Source organism: Brienomyrus brachyistius, chromosome 2 (assembly GCF_023856365.1).
Source record: "Brienomyrus brachyistius isolate T26 chromosome 2, BBRACH_0.4, whole genome shotgun sequence".
Classification (NCBI taxonomy): domain Eukaryota; kingdom Metazoa; phylum Chordata; class Actinopteri; order Osteoglossiformes; family Mormyridae; genus Brienomyrus; species Brienomyrus brachyistius.
Window position 1 is genome coordinate 20316085 of NC_064534.1, and position 14696 is coordinate 20330780.

At 43.6% G+C, this 14696-nt stretch overlaps 1 protein-coding gene across 4 annotated transcripts in view; it reads left to right on the forward strand.

Moving 5' to 3' along the window:
* dab2ipa (DAB2 interacting protein a) overlaps positions 1-14696 on the forward strand; it is a 138051-nt gene that overhangs the window by 69384 nt on the left and 53971 nt on the right. Inside the window, exon 1 of one of the 4 annotated variants that reach the window (XM_048984785.1) lies at positions 14125-14447. The exons of the other annotated variants lie outside the window; for them this stretch is intronic. The gene's annotated coding sequence lies outside the window, so the exon portion shown is untranslated. Of the gene's footprint in view, positions 1-14124; positions 14448-14696 lie in introns of those variants that run through there. 4 annotated transcript variants of the gene reach the window in all.

The following is a 14696-nucleotide window of genomic DNA, read 5'->3' on the forward strand; positions in this document are numbered from 1 at the left end:
AAATGAAGAGAAAGCCCTTTAAAAGTGTTTTGCGTTTGAACAGATGCAGGTGACTTGAGTTCTGTGATATTGCAGGCCAGATCTTGGATATCTGCTATAAATAAACGCTGATTTTCTCTTCTTCACTGTCTCTGTGCATTTTGCATTTGTTGGAATGCTGAACTGATTTTTTTTTTATTATTCATTTTTGTTGAAATAGTTCCCAGTTGAATCTAAATATACCTCGGCAATGCAAGGACCCATCACAGTTGGTAACTTGGCCAACATGCAGGTGTCACGTCGAAATCCAAGCCAAATTATTTGACATATATTCAGTTATTACTGAGGAGACCAGGCAGGCAAAACACTTCCATGTATAGTTTTCCTGCGGTTTGCAAGCTTTTCTCTGTGTTTTACCATTTACTTTCCTGTTTATGCTGTGTAATTCACCTCAAGTTAACCTGGTACCAAAGAGAGGGCTGTGTATTAAGATATGATCTGTTTTATTTGGATTGCGGTGAGTGGTTATTCACAATACCATATGTCTACATGAAAATGGAAATAGATATTGATCAATTTCAGAATATTATAATCAGTACACATATAATAAACCTTACAAAGAACCATGCATTTTACTGTATTAGCAGCCTTGAAGCGTCTTAATATTAAGAGCATTACATGCAATTGTTGTACGTCCAGTAATATTCCACAGTTATATTTACTGTAGAATGGGGTGGAGACCCTGTCAACCAAGATATATTTGGCTTCTGGATCTAAGGGTGAAGAATAATTCTTTAAGACAGAAGATTTCATACTTCACATGTTCTCTCCACCTCCAAAATCGACATCCCCTGATCTCAGCTTGTTCCGCTGGACTTTTCATACAGTTGGAGTGTTACTACATGGATTTAGTTGAAGCCACTGGGATTCCAGGCCTGCTGTCCTGGACCATGGGTGCTAGCACTCCCCGAGCTGCTATTTTGAGAGAAGCTTCAAACCTCAGGGCAACAGGAGAGCTAGAAGTACCATAAAATGTGCTCGAGAGATGTCCATCCCAACACGTCTTTGTACCTCCTGCAGACCTGGAGCCTGTATCACTAAGCAGGATTTGTGGGTTAGCTAGATAACTTGGATTTAGGGTTCCCCAGTTTAATATAAACTTTATCATCATTCACTTACTTGCATTACCTTAAATCCAACAAATTATCTTGCTAAACCAAATATCCAGTTTTGTGATACAGGACTCTGGTTTGCCTGTTTATGTGCTTACAGATTAGTTGATCAGTGTGACTTGGTGTACTTAAAAAGACATTCTACAAGAGAAGCATCTTGAATCCTCCACACGTCAGAAAAGTGAAGGCATGACAGTGTGGTTACAGATGTACAAGTGACAGCTCTCGCACTTTCTCCTGGAGCCACAATCATGTCTATCTGATAAAAGCTGAAGTAACATAAGCAAACTCCAAACAATGCTTTTCTATGACAGGTCAGGTGTTAAGTCTCAGAAATACAGCCTCTCAGAGGATGTTCTTCTGGTGTAATCATTTGCTTGATTGCACAAAAGATTTATAATATTGATCCTCCCTGGATGTTCATGGCAAATGGTGGTACTCACAGAAAGGTAGCATGTGAAGCAGTGTCTTTCAGGATGACTCCAGTAGCCATCAGGTGGCATTCGGCTTGTGGAGTTTGTAGAGGAGATGGGTCCAAGAAACCAAAGTAGGCGGGACCAAGACATCTGATTGGTTGGTCTCGCCTCCTCTAGATGCTTTAATCTACCTCCTCTGCAATCTGATTGGTTATCTCTCTGAAAATCTTTTTTTTTTCTTCTGCCCTCAGAACATTTTTGTGTAAGTAAAACGTCCATGAGTTGCCATATGTGGGTGAAGTCAGGCAATGAGCTAATTCACTGTAACTTATTACAAGTTCTATAAGGCTGACATCTACAGTAAGTCTATGAAGCCAGACCTAGATACCAAAGTCAGCATCTTGTTCTTGTCATTTCCTGGGAGCGTTACAATGAGCTTTTCTGCAGCACTTAAGTCTACATGACATTTCTGTGATGTTTGTTATGATATTTTTAGTGCGTGTGAATTCACAGGAAATGAGTGCATAAGCAAATGCAAATGTCCCCCCCCCCTGCCTGTGAGGCCAGGAACATTTGCATCTGTCATGATGCCTCAAAACCCTCAGTGAACTCATATGTTGTTCCTCTGACACAAACTGTCTCTGAGCCTTGTATTCTTTATGAATTTAAAAAAGCAATCGGATCTGAAATCCTAATAAGCGTTAATCAGGTTTAGCAATGCAGCAAGCAGACGATTCAGCTGGAACTGCCTCCCTTCCCCCTTCAAAGAATGGGGACCTTTTAGATTTGTGTTACATCCAAATACAGCTCAGTATGCAGCAGATATCTCTCCTGCAGACAACTATCCTGTAAAACCTACATCTAAAATATGTGGCATGGTTCTTGGGTGGGGGGCGGCATGGTGGTTAGCACTTCTGTCTCACAACATGAAGGTCCTGGGTTTGGTCCCAGGACTTTTCTGTATGGAGTTCAGGTGAGTTTTTGCTGGGGGCTCCGGTTTTCTCCATCGGTCCAAAAGCGTGCAGAGCACGTTGATTATTCAAGTCTAAATTGGGCCTGTGTGTGTGTGTGTGTGTGTGTGCACCCTGCATTGTGACAGTGACTGCCCAGGGTTGGTTCCTGCCTGCACCCATTGTTCCCAAGATTGGCTCCGGTCCCCCTCCGCAACCCCAGTTGGGATTAAGCGGTTACGATGATGGATGGATGGATAGCTGGATGGATAAATGACTCTCAAGGAGCAAATGTTTCCAATGGAAACAGACAATTTTGGACCATGGCCATCAGTGGTCTAAAGATGGGTGAATGGATGAAATTTATTTTTAACTTCTGCATTCTAAATTTCTTCTATTATGGTCGTTCTCACAAGCACATGAAAATTTGAACAGGTTGCTGTAATTGTTGTCCCGTTAAATCAGAGGCCAGGAACCAAGTTTGTTCCCTTTGTATTTATTAGACTAGATAAACTTTAGTGATTCCAGGAAGAGATTTTTGAAAATAAACCACATTGGTGATGGGGGGGATTAAACCGAAGGCCTCATACATGCAAAGCATTGCACTCTTTCACGGAGCTACACCCCCTAGTGCTTGGACAGAACCAGAGCACATCTGAAAAAGCTGTTGCTGACAGTCATTCCAGTAGGACAAGGATCATGGGACTTACAGTAGATACACATAGAAAGGTTTCTAATTTAACTCCCTGTGCATCCATTGGCCATATAAATTGGTCCAAATCAGTTAATGGCATTTGCTGATATACTCAATGTGCTCCTTAATAACTATCTTCAGGCTTATGTATGCAGTGAATTTTGCTTTCCGAGATCACTCTGCATATAAGTGAATCAGACTTGCTTTTTGCCGGTCTGTACGCATGCGTTTGCTGTCACAGTGACAATTTCTCTGAAATGGTTTGTCCCAGCACCCAGCAGGTGCTCAGTGCGCATGCATCTTACCACCCGATCCCAAGTGCATCGTGGGTCATCGGTCACCTTTCCGCAGCGAGTAGGGGAGTGGGATTGGCTATGTCTCTAATGGGGTCACTTTTGCAATCAGCCAGTCTGACAAAGGGCGGCTTCCAGGACACCTCAGCCCATTGCTCAGGGCAGGACACCGGTGTCCTGGTTAATTACAGCCTGGACTGCCTTTAGAATAGCACAGCAGCCAGGCCCCAGGAGAGTGGCACTAATGCAATGAGGCTTTGTGAAGGTAAGGTAGTGTGCCTTGGGCCTTCAACTGAACTGGCCGACTCTGCAATAAAGCTCTCTGTGTGTCGAGTGCCTGTTCATATTGACGCTGTCTCTCTCTGACACTGCGTTCCAGAGCTTAAGAGTTTCACTGCAACAACTGCAGCAGCACCTTGTGTCATTATCATCAGATTAATGCCCAAGCAAGGTTACACTGGCAGGGAGTGAGGCAGAGGATGGGGGAACATTGATTGTTGGCTGCCTGTCTTTCAAACTTGTTTTTTGAAGATCTTTTGATCACATTTTTTTATTGTCTATTTATTGATGTGGTTGTGTGGCAGTTTCCATTTATACGCACATAAAACAGATATTCCCATAAACCTGACTGGGATAAAGAGTTGATGGATGAATGGATGGGTGGATGGATAGAAACAAAAAACGTGTAAAGAAGTATAACAGAGATAGTAATAGTTCCACAAAACTTAGTAATTCCACAAAATACAACATAATTTACATTGTACAACAATGCAAAGTACAAAAATGTAAATTAAATACTGGATGATGTAAGTAAGACAAGCTAATAAAGTAATAATCACTGAGGACAAAGTACAGGATGAAATGAGCAAAGCCAGGTTGCGTAGAACTCCCTGAGTATAGTAGTTTATACCAGATTACAGTTAATTGATTTGAGGATCTTCTCGTGGTCTTCTGAGGGGCATAAAATAACCTTAAACAATTAGCTTAGACATTGGTAAGATATTATGCATGCTTTTCACATTAACCATAATCCCATCCTTTGTTCTGTTATGTTCTACTTTTGTGGACCATGTGGTAGGCACCAGAATAGCTAGCCTTGTTAAATCGGTACCTGGTCCTTAAGCTATTAGCAGTAGGGCTCATCTCGGTATGGTCCTCTGGCACAAGCCCTGCCTCCCCCACTCTCCCCCCTTCTCCTGTGACTGTCCACTTCAGAGCACGGCCTATTAACCCTGTATCCGCTCCCCTAATGCCAACTGTCTGTCCGTCACCTGGCAGCCTTCTCTTGGACCATGCCGTAAGCAGTCCGCGCAATGTTCTGATATGGCATTTTCATTGGCCGAGCAGTTTGATTAGCCCCTCCCCCGTCCATGTGCTTCTCCAAATGATAACGTACCGATAAGGCACAGTATGGTCATGTATACTGCATTGCATTTTTCCTGTGGTCTGCATTTATGGTTTAAAAGAGTTTTAAGAATTACAATTTAAATTTAAAATCTAGTATGTATTGTACAAGTATGTATTGCTCTAATAGAAACCCCCTAAAACCTCTAGTACTCACAACACTATAGCACACCCAAAGGTCATGGAGCCAAACTGAGCTGGCACATAATAACAACTAAAGCCAAAAAAATGTAAAAAATTAACTCCTGAGTGAAATATATCAGAAACTAGAGAGGCACCAGCTGCATCACGGCCGTTATGGGAATTAGTCCAGAAAATGGCTGAAAACATATTTATTGAAGGTTTGAGGGCCAAAGATTGATTTGCCTGTTTTATGAAACCATCTGGGGAAAGTGAATGACTTTCATAAGTGAATTTGATAGATTTCTCTGTGTCATTTTTTTGTCTGTTGGCCAGTTTACAGATGGGCTTTGTTGGATGTGTTTGGTAAGGTTTCTTGATATTGTGATATGTGTTATACAAAGATCTGTCTGCAGCTGTCCTTTGCAAAACACTGAGAGTTATTGTTTAATGAAAGTGCAAAGTGCTGTTTACTAAAATATACAGCACTCTCAACTGTCTGAAGTGTGACACTGGCAAATTATAAATAAGAGCGTATGAAAATGCCATGCAGTGCCTTATGCAAAACTGTATGACATGCTATGTCAGACGTATAAATGTATTATGCACTTGATCTCACAACTAAAATATGTACAGTTTGCCTCTTAGCACTTTGTATGCAAAGTATGCATTAAGCTCGGTGTGTACTTGGCTATCTTTGAGAAATACCACCAACATACGTTTAAAGCTAGATAGCGTAAAAAATTTACTTTTTATTATGAAATAAGGTTGGATAATATTCAGTCTCCCTAGCAAGCGGCAATCCATTAAAAGGAGAAGAGCCTTGAAAGAGTGGAAGAAAGTGAAGCAGTAAGAAAGTAGCAACTGGCTGTACCATCAGCACACCGCATTCAGATAAAACAATACAGATCCATCAGCTCTGAAGCCCCGATTTCTACAAACAGCCTTGTTTAACTCCATGGCTTACTGTGTAATACATACACTCAGACATCCACAAACAGCTGGATGGGGAATGGCACCATCCTTGTGTGTCATGCAGAAAACTGAAGGTCAATATGACATGGTGAGCTATTCCAAGCTCCAAAGGAACAAGGAAAATCTGCAACTTTTCATACTGTTTGGCTCAAAAGTGGCATGGTTGATGAAGTTTCAGTAACCAATGGCAACAGGCTCAGCTCAGAGTGAACACATGGTGTTCGCGGCAAACGCAACGGTGCTCAGAGAGAGGTGCTCACGCGAGAGGAAGTGTCAGTTCCTCCGCGGTGCGTCGGGAGACAGTTTGATGTGTCTTTAATGTCGATAGCTTGAAGGAGCCAAACTGTTAAACCTTATTGTGTCTCCAAGGAGACATGCCTGCATCATCTCCCGCTATGTAATCAGAAGAAACACAGTGCGGAGTGTTAAAAGCATTGTTTGAGGTATATTGCCATACTACTACTTCAGCAGTTTTATTATAAGCTTCACAACCCTGTGTTTATGAAGTGTCACCTCTTTAGATAATACTGCTGCAGTATTTGTATTATTTTTAAGTTTTCTAAGTAACATCCTTCGCTGCCATACTTTGTTCCCATTACTTATTGTGATGCCATTGTTTGCATGATTAATCTGTTATTAATACTGTATCAGTTACCCTTCAGATTAATCCATTTTACAGACTTACAACGTCATCCGTTGTGTTCTGATTAGCTGATAATAGGCATTCATCAAGATAACTAAGCCACAGATCATAAATGGCCAAGGTGATGAAGCAAGTTGTCCCAGAAGAGACTTTTATGGCAGTAGGTGGCCCATTTGCAGAGAACAGTTATCAGATGAGAGAGAGAGAGAGATGACTTGGCAATTAAGAATATCGAAATGACCAGGGAGGTCACTCTTTGAAGCTTTGTGACTGTATCTAAGTAGATCAGTAATTTCTATTTCCATGGTGTCAAAGGAATGTTCTGAAATCGTACTGTGTATATATAGTACTGTGCAAAAGTCCTGATCCTGAAGAGAATGTTTAAAGCAATTTACCTGGGTAGTAACTGCAGATTTGCTCTGAAAGACAGACAATTTAACATTATAATGTAAGCACATGAATTGAAACTATGAATTGAATTTTAATGAATTGAAATTTAAAAAATTACAAGAATGTCTTATGTTCTCCAGTAAGCTACTGATATCTTGTTGGATGGCTTAATTATTTTAACATCTTGATGAAGTATTGATTAGCAAAATAGGGTGTGATGGTGCCTAAGTCTACAAATTTATGGGAGTATTGGGTGATTACTGGAGATACTTGGATGACTTTCGGAGAGTTTCAGAAATGGCTAAACACACTTGGATAGACTTGAAATTATTGTTTTACACCAACATAAAGATAATGTAAATATAGTGTTCATTGCCTAGCACTTTTGCACAGAACTGTATGTATGTATGTATGTATGTATGTATGTGTGTAAAAAAAAACATCCAGAAAGTGGTAGTTCTGTGGAGGTATTTTGTTTGGTTTCTTATGGTTAAGGTTAGGGCTGGGTGGGGGTTAAGTGAAGCAGATGGGGCACATGGTTTGAACAGGCGGGGGAGGGGGAGGGGTTGTGACGAAGGACGTTTTGGCATTCTTTGGAAGGTGTCAGTGTACAAAATCCAGCACCCCAAACATGGCATTTAGAGTTATTAAAACCTGCACATATTTCCCAGGCGGTTGCATCTTCATAATCTCGTGCCTTTAAAATGCTGCTTTAAGGTGTTTTTTTCCGCAGACTCAATTCTGAGGATCGGCTGGTGCTGAATTATTGCACCTCATGCAGGTGGTGCTGGGGTCACGGGATGGGAGATCGGCGCCGTCGCGGAGCATTTTGCTCCAGGATCATCCTCTGGCATATGGCGATTACACTGCCATTCCGAGAAGTTCAAGCAGCTTGGGGGGGCGATATTAAATTCTCGGAAAATAACTACTGCGTCATGTACTGTTCTTTGTGTGATGGCAGGGCTCTGCCTTGTGACACCCCACAGAGACACCATTTAGACTGACAGGCCATCACCTCAGATTTTAGCCCCGCATTTTCATTCTGCATGCCAATATTTTACCCAGGCTCTCTGATCCTCTGTTCAGACGCCCAGCCCTGTTTTCCTATCCGCTGTCTCATCGATTTGGATCCTAGGGGATGCATGTTCGGTGTCTCTCGCACTCCTGTAAACCCTATTTGGTATGAATGTTTTAGGAGTGGGTCGAATACGGCGGCCAAGTGCCTGAGTCTTAAGTGCAGCGTGTTTCTTCTTGAGCTCTTCTGGTCTGCTGTGGACACGACGCTCCAGACAGACAGAAACCAGACTCCCCTTCCCAGAGCTATAAGGTCGCCCTTTCCTGCAGCTCAGCGAAAAGGTCTGCAACACCCACGAACAGACACACAGACACCAAGCAAGGGGTTAGTACAGGCATATATAAGATTCATATAGCATATTTGTCATACACCAGTAGTTTTTAAATGCTGAATCTCCAACAGTTATTGATCTGAGAGGTCAGTGGCAGCATTGGTGGCATAAAAAACGTCAGCATTCATAATTTGGTCACCTGGCTGGATGACTATTATGAAAGGACCAGAAAGGACATTTTGAAATGAAAATCCCCCCACCCACACCCACACACACACACACACACACACACATGAAAGGATGCCAGCACCAATCATGGCAAAGACTGTAGTGCTTTGTTGGTCCCGAAGAGATGCATATCAAGCGACTGAACCATGTACTGAGTTATTTCCCAGCTCTGTTACATCATGAAGGTGAGCTGCGATTATGTCTGATTATAAGCCAAAGTCTTTTCTTCTCCTGATAAGAAACTGTAAATGAAAATGCCTTCCGATGGGTTCTGCGCCTACGATTTAATGCTATCGCAGAACGGTCACCCTGACCACATTTCTCTAACGCAGCTTTGTGTCCAAGCAGACCACCCTGCCAAAATGCCACTCTGTATTCCAGCAACCCCTTCCTATCACTGTTATCTCTATTCATTTGCAGAATCCATTGCAATGTCTTGTTTCTCATTAGGCAATAAATTTCCTAATGAATTTGCCCGCTATAACCAGCTCCTGCCACTGAAAAGTCTCCTAACATCATCGGGTGGTGATAATGTACCCCCAGTGCAGAAAAAGCCTCTTAACTTTTCCTTTTTGTTTAGTTGTCATGAGAACAGAACAGCTGGTTTAAAGGCTCTGCAAGAGGCTGAAGAGTCCCGTTAATACATTTTTCACTCTGTATGAAAAGCCGTATTTTAAATGTATGAGATATATAACTGACACAGTTCCAGACTTTTTTCTTTTGAGGGAAGGACCATCCTCAGTAGGGACCCCTGGCAGCATCCAGGAATTAATGGCTTCTCCTGGGAAGTGGGTGAGGAGCTGAGTTACACATCCCCAGGCCCTTCCCTTTGTGGCGCTAATCACACGAATCGCTGGCTGATTGCTCTCAAAAACCTGAACGCTCTGAGGTCAATAAACAGAAAATTGCCGGCTACTCTGGGAAATTGGGACTGCGCAAGAGTGAGAAGCAATTCGCCCTGTACTCTTTTCTGATAGTATCTACTGGGAAATAGAAAATCACTGGAACAAGTCATAATGAATGAGTGCTAACTTTAATTTTAAAAGGAACAAATGTTCATGTTAAAGTCAACATGACTTCAGTGTTATATTGAAGGAAAAATAGTATCTCAAAAATAAAATCACGGGGGTTGGAATAACATATAAAAAAACAGGATCAATGTTTAAGACTATAATATCTGAAATGCTAAGGTGACTTTTATTCTATGACATGTCAACTTGATGAATTGTCACAAAACTGAGTGAGATTAATAGTAAGCATTTGGGGATGATGTAATGAGTTTGTCCATGGTGCAGGACTGCAGGATATGTAACAGCATTGCACGACAAGCACTTAACGCATACACTTACAGAAGTTTTATGCTATTCTCTGGACAGTACTCCCATATTTATACAGTATGTGTATTGCATTTTGGGAATTTTGGGCCCTTCTTACTTACTGATTATTCGTCCTCTTGCTGTTCATTGTCTAATCTTCTTCAGTATAAACATGTGCTTCAGAGCTTGTTCAATGAATTTGTTAAACTCCATGTGGATTAAAATGCCGCCGTCTTTCTGCTGTTTCATAAAGCATTACAAACGGTCTGAATTATCGGGCCGATTAACTCTTCAGGGGTCGCCTGCCTCAGGAACCTTCTTGGGGAGCTCATGGGATGATAGAAATAACTGTTATTTTCAGACAATTTTAGTCCATTGGCATTTTCTTAGACCTCACATCATGCAATTTAATCAGACAAGCCTCATCAGCCACCTTCCATCCATGTCTTACAATACACATTCTTCCAAGTGAAGTGGGCTGATGTTCATCATCTGAAGTCAATGCAGCCAGTTCAGCAGCCCTGCCTACTTATATAACATATAGAAATGTGTATTTAAGGGGGTAAAATGGATGTCTGGATTTGCTGAAAGGCACAATGCTGACATTGAGTGCCGACAATAGCAAGTTATGCACTAGGGGCAGTCTGTGCTGAGTGATAGGAGATGAAGAACAGGAAATGAAAGCGTGGTATCAGGGAGCTTTGACGCAGCATGAGATGAGCGCTTGTTCACCCGAGTGTGGCGGCAGCGCCGTGAAATGCCAACGGTGCGAGGCCACGTGACTCTGAGAATAATGGGATCTTCCAGAGGGTACGATTTCATAAGAAAGGGCTTCCCGGTAATTAGCAATTAATAGAACTACAATGCCTCTTTAATTACTTTTAGGGAGTGTTGGCATGTAGAATTATTACAGCTCTTATTAACGGGGCTGCATAAATTATTATAATTGATGTTCGTAGGCAGTATCATGTTTTTAAAAATTATATGTAAAAAAAGAAAACCGTAATTATTATATATCCTGTGTTTTCTCAATTACAAAGACTGCAGCAAACCGGCTAATAGGAGACTTCACCTTCTTTTTGATGGTAATTAATCCACTTTCAGTATATGCACTTATCCATCCATCCATCTGTCCATCCAGGCTGAGGTCTTGACACTATTGGTCCTCATCGTCCATAGTAAGGGAGTATAGCTAAGTAGCTGTGCTTCAGTCTGTGTCATGTGATGCCACAAGCTCTTTATACTCCCCACTCCCCCTGGAAGGACTGCTTTAAATCCCCTCCCCTCCTCTCCCATCCCCTCCCACCCAAGGTTAGTTCCTCTGCACGAAACAATCTCCATAACAAAGCAGTTGTCTTTGCTATATCTGCCTTAATGTACTGCATGTTTCGCGTGTGTTGGGTCGGGGGTGGGGGGGGCGCACAAAACTGTTCTACCGAGATGCGCTCTGATAAATCTCCCCGGGGGACCTTCTGCCGATTGATACCTGTGTGTAATTAGCTTACATAGGAGTCCCCCCCACCAGTGGCACAAAGTATAAATTACAACAACCACAGTTACCTTGTGAACAGAATAACCAGAGCAAATAGGACACAGTATGTGTGCAAAGAATGCAGACACCAGCAGGAGTTTATGTGACTGGCATGCGAAATGTATGCTTGTTGGATATATTTAAAGTACATCACGTCACAGACTTGATATTAAGTGCTTTTACCAAAGCAGACCTTGGCAGGAGTCACTTTTTTGCTGCATGCTTTTTTTATTTGTGTATAGCAGGTATTTCAGATATAAAGCTTGTTATTTTGCAGTTATAAAGCTGCAATATCTGGTGCGTCACCAGGATTGAGGCCCGTGGGCAGGAGGAACGAATCAGGAGAATAGTGGTAAACTCTGAGCAGAAGAGGCATGTTAAAGAGGGGTTGTGGGTTGACAGCACCTGCGTTTGTTTTCTGTTGGGAGCAAATAAGGCCTTGATGAAGAAGGTACCTTCTGTGAATCAGTGGCTTTGGTATGGAGGGAAACGTATAAAGCACGTTTCAACGTCTTTTTAACTTTAAAGATTAAATAGTCATGAATTCATTAGTATACATGCTACATAAACAATGACATAGATGTGGACTTAATTAAAATGACAAAATATGTTCCAGGATGTTCAATATCTATAGGGACCCTAAAGTAAGCTGGGTGTGCCTCCCTCAACTTGCTCTTTGTAGAGTAAGCTGTCCGCAAAGGGGACAGCAGCTGTCCGCTGTTGGGACACCCTGGGAGCTGGGGGGATAAGGGCCACAGACATAATGAGGCTGGATTTGAACCGGTGACCTTGTCATTACAGGCACACAGGCTTAGCCCACCGAGCCACATGCTAATTGCCGCTAGCCCGTTCTCTGTTTCCGCATTTCGAGGTGAAGCGGAAGTTGGTTGCATAAATCGTTTACTTTTTCGTTGTTATCACAGTCTCATGGGCTGAAGTTCGTCAGCCATTAGGTCCGACAGCCTGAAAAGTACTTAGGAGCCGAGCAGCTGAGGCATACGCCAGAGAGAAACCGCCACGCTCTTACGGTGGTGGCCGAGGTGGCTGTGTTACGCTATCGCGCTTTGTCTTCAGGTTCATTCGGCCTTTTGCTGTGCAGCTGAGTGGGTAATGTAGCCCCACGCATTCCGTCTGTACAGCCACTTTATGAGCCGGACATAGCTGTGATGCCCGAGACCTTGACTTCCATGAGTGTCCATGAGTATGAAAGTCCCAGAATGGAACAGATATTAGAGCGGCGGTCTTTGGTGACATGATGGTTCAGAGCGGGGGGGGTCTTCTATGATGTCACGGTGGTTAAGTGCAGAAGTCTTTGATGACATCATGATGGTTAAGAGCACGAGTCTTTGGTGACATGATGGTTCAGAGCAGGGGGTCTTCTATGATGTCATGGTGGTTAAGTGCAGAAGTCTTTGATGATATCATGATGGTTAAGAGTGGAGGTCTTTGGTGACATGATGGTTCAGAGCGGGGGGTCTTCTATGATGTCACGGTGGTTAAGTGCGGAAGTCTTTGATGACATCATGATGGTTAAGAGCACGAGTCTTTGGTGAGGTCACGACGGTTAAGAGCACGAGTCTTTGGTGAGGTCACGATCATTAAGAGCAGGAGTCTTTGATGATGTCAGAGTATTTAACAGCAGGGCTCCTCAGTGATGTTACAGTGGTTAAGAGCGTGGGTCTTTGGTGAGGTCATGAAGGTTAAGAGCAGGAGTCTTTGATGACATCATGATGGTTAAGAGTGGAGGTCTTTGGTGACATAATCAGGATTAAGAGCAGAGGTATATGGTGAGGTCACAACGACTAAGAGCAGGGGTTTTCAATGATGTCACGATGGTTAAGATTGGGGGTCAGGATTGGTGAGGTCACGATGGTTAAGAGTAGGAGTCTTTGATGATGTCAGAGTGGTTAACAGCAGGGCTCCTCAGTGATGTTACAGTGATTATGTACGAGGGTCTTCATGATGGCTAGGAGTGGAGTTTTTTTGGTGACGTCACAATGGATAAGAGTGGGGGTCTTTGGCATCACAGTGGGTAAGAGTGGGGGCCTTTGGTAACATGATGATGGTTAAGAGTGGGTATTTTGGTGATGTCATGATGCATAAGAGAGGGGGTCTTTGGTGTCACAGTGGTTAAGAGCAATGGTGTTTGGTGACATCACTGAGAGTGCAACTTGGGTAATCATATAGGAAGAACAAAGGTAGGGGTAGAATTTTGCAAATGAATACATGTAAACATCATTTAAACAAAATAGCCATTGTCATTTTTCTCACAAATTTCGTATTTCATTAATTCTCAAAACATCACGTTGAGCTTGACTCCAGCAGCCAGAAAGCACCTGTAAGCACTTGCTGAAATTTCTGGGGGCAGCAAGGTGAGTGGAGAGGTAGCAAAGGAGCTGCTTTCCCCCCTAGTCCTGTATCCACCCCCAACCCCCCCATACCCCAGCACACTAGCGACACATAAACCCTTTTGAGAGGTCAATTCTCTCCCCCCTCCACCTCAGGAAGAAGTCAGCTGCTTTTAGTAGGAGAGGACAAAGACCACCCACCCCCACGGACGGTGAGGGGGCTGGGCCAGTGCAGCACCCCCCTGCTTTACTGCACGCGGCTCCCAGAGGCAGAGCGACAGATGACAGGGGGAGAAGGAACGAGTGAGGGTGGGAGGGGCTGGTGAGCAAGGGAGCGACAGAGAGAGAGAGAGATCCCTGGCTCAGTTCAGCGTGCAGACACGGAGAGGCAGACAGGGAGCCTTGGCCCATTTAAGGCAGGGAATGAACTAGGGCTGCAGGGGGGAGCATAAGGGAGCGAATACAGCAGGGTCGCCGGGAAGAGCCCCTCGCCAGTGCAGCCGGGGGCCAGTGGATCATGGAGCACTGAGGGAAGGCTGGCTCGCAGCCCCCCCCCCTCCGCTTTCTCTCTCTCTCCTGCGCAGCTCCTGCACGGCGTGCCTTGTCATTTCATCCTTCTCCCGAATCTCGACGGAATGCCTGGTGAGCAACTAGCCGGTCGCAGGGAAGTGCGAGTGCGTGTGTGCGTGTGCGTGCGAGCGTGTGCTGGCAGACTGAGCTTTTGGATTGCTTCGCATCCTTTGTCTGACGCCTGTTCTCTGCACGAAGGGCTGTGCAGCGTTTGCTTGTGCTGAGTGTCGCCGTTTCCCCCGCTGGCACTGAGCATCGTGGCTGATTTCGGAAATTGCCAACGATGGGTAAGATACCGTGCTCCATGGGCCAATGGGGGAG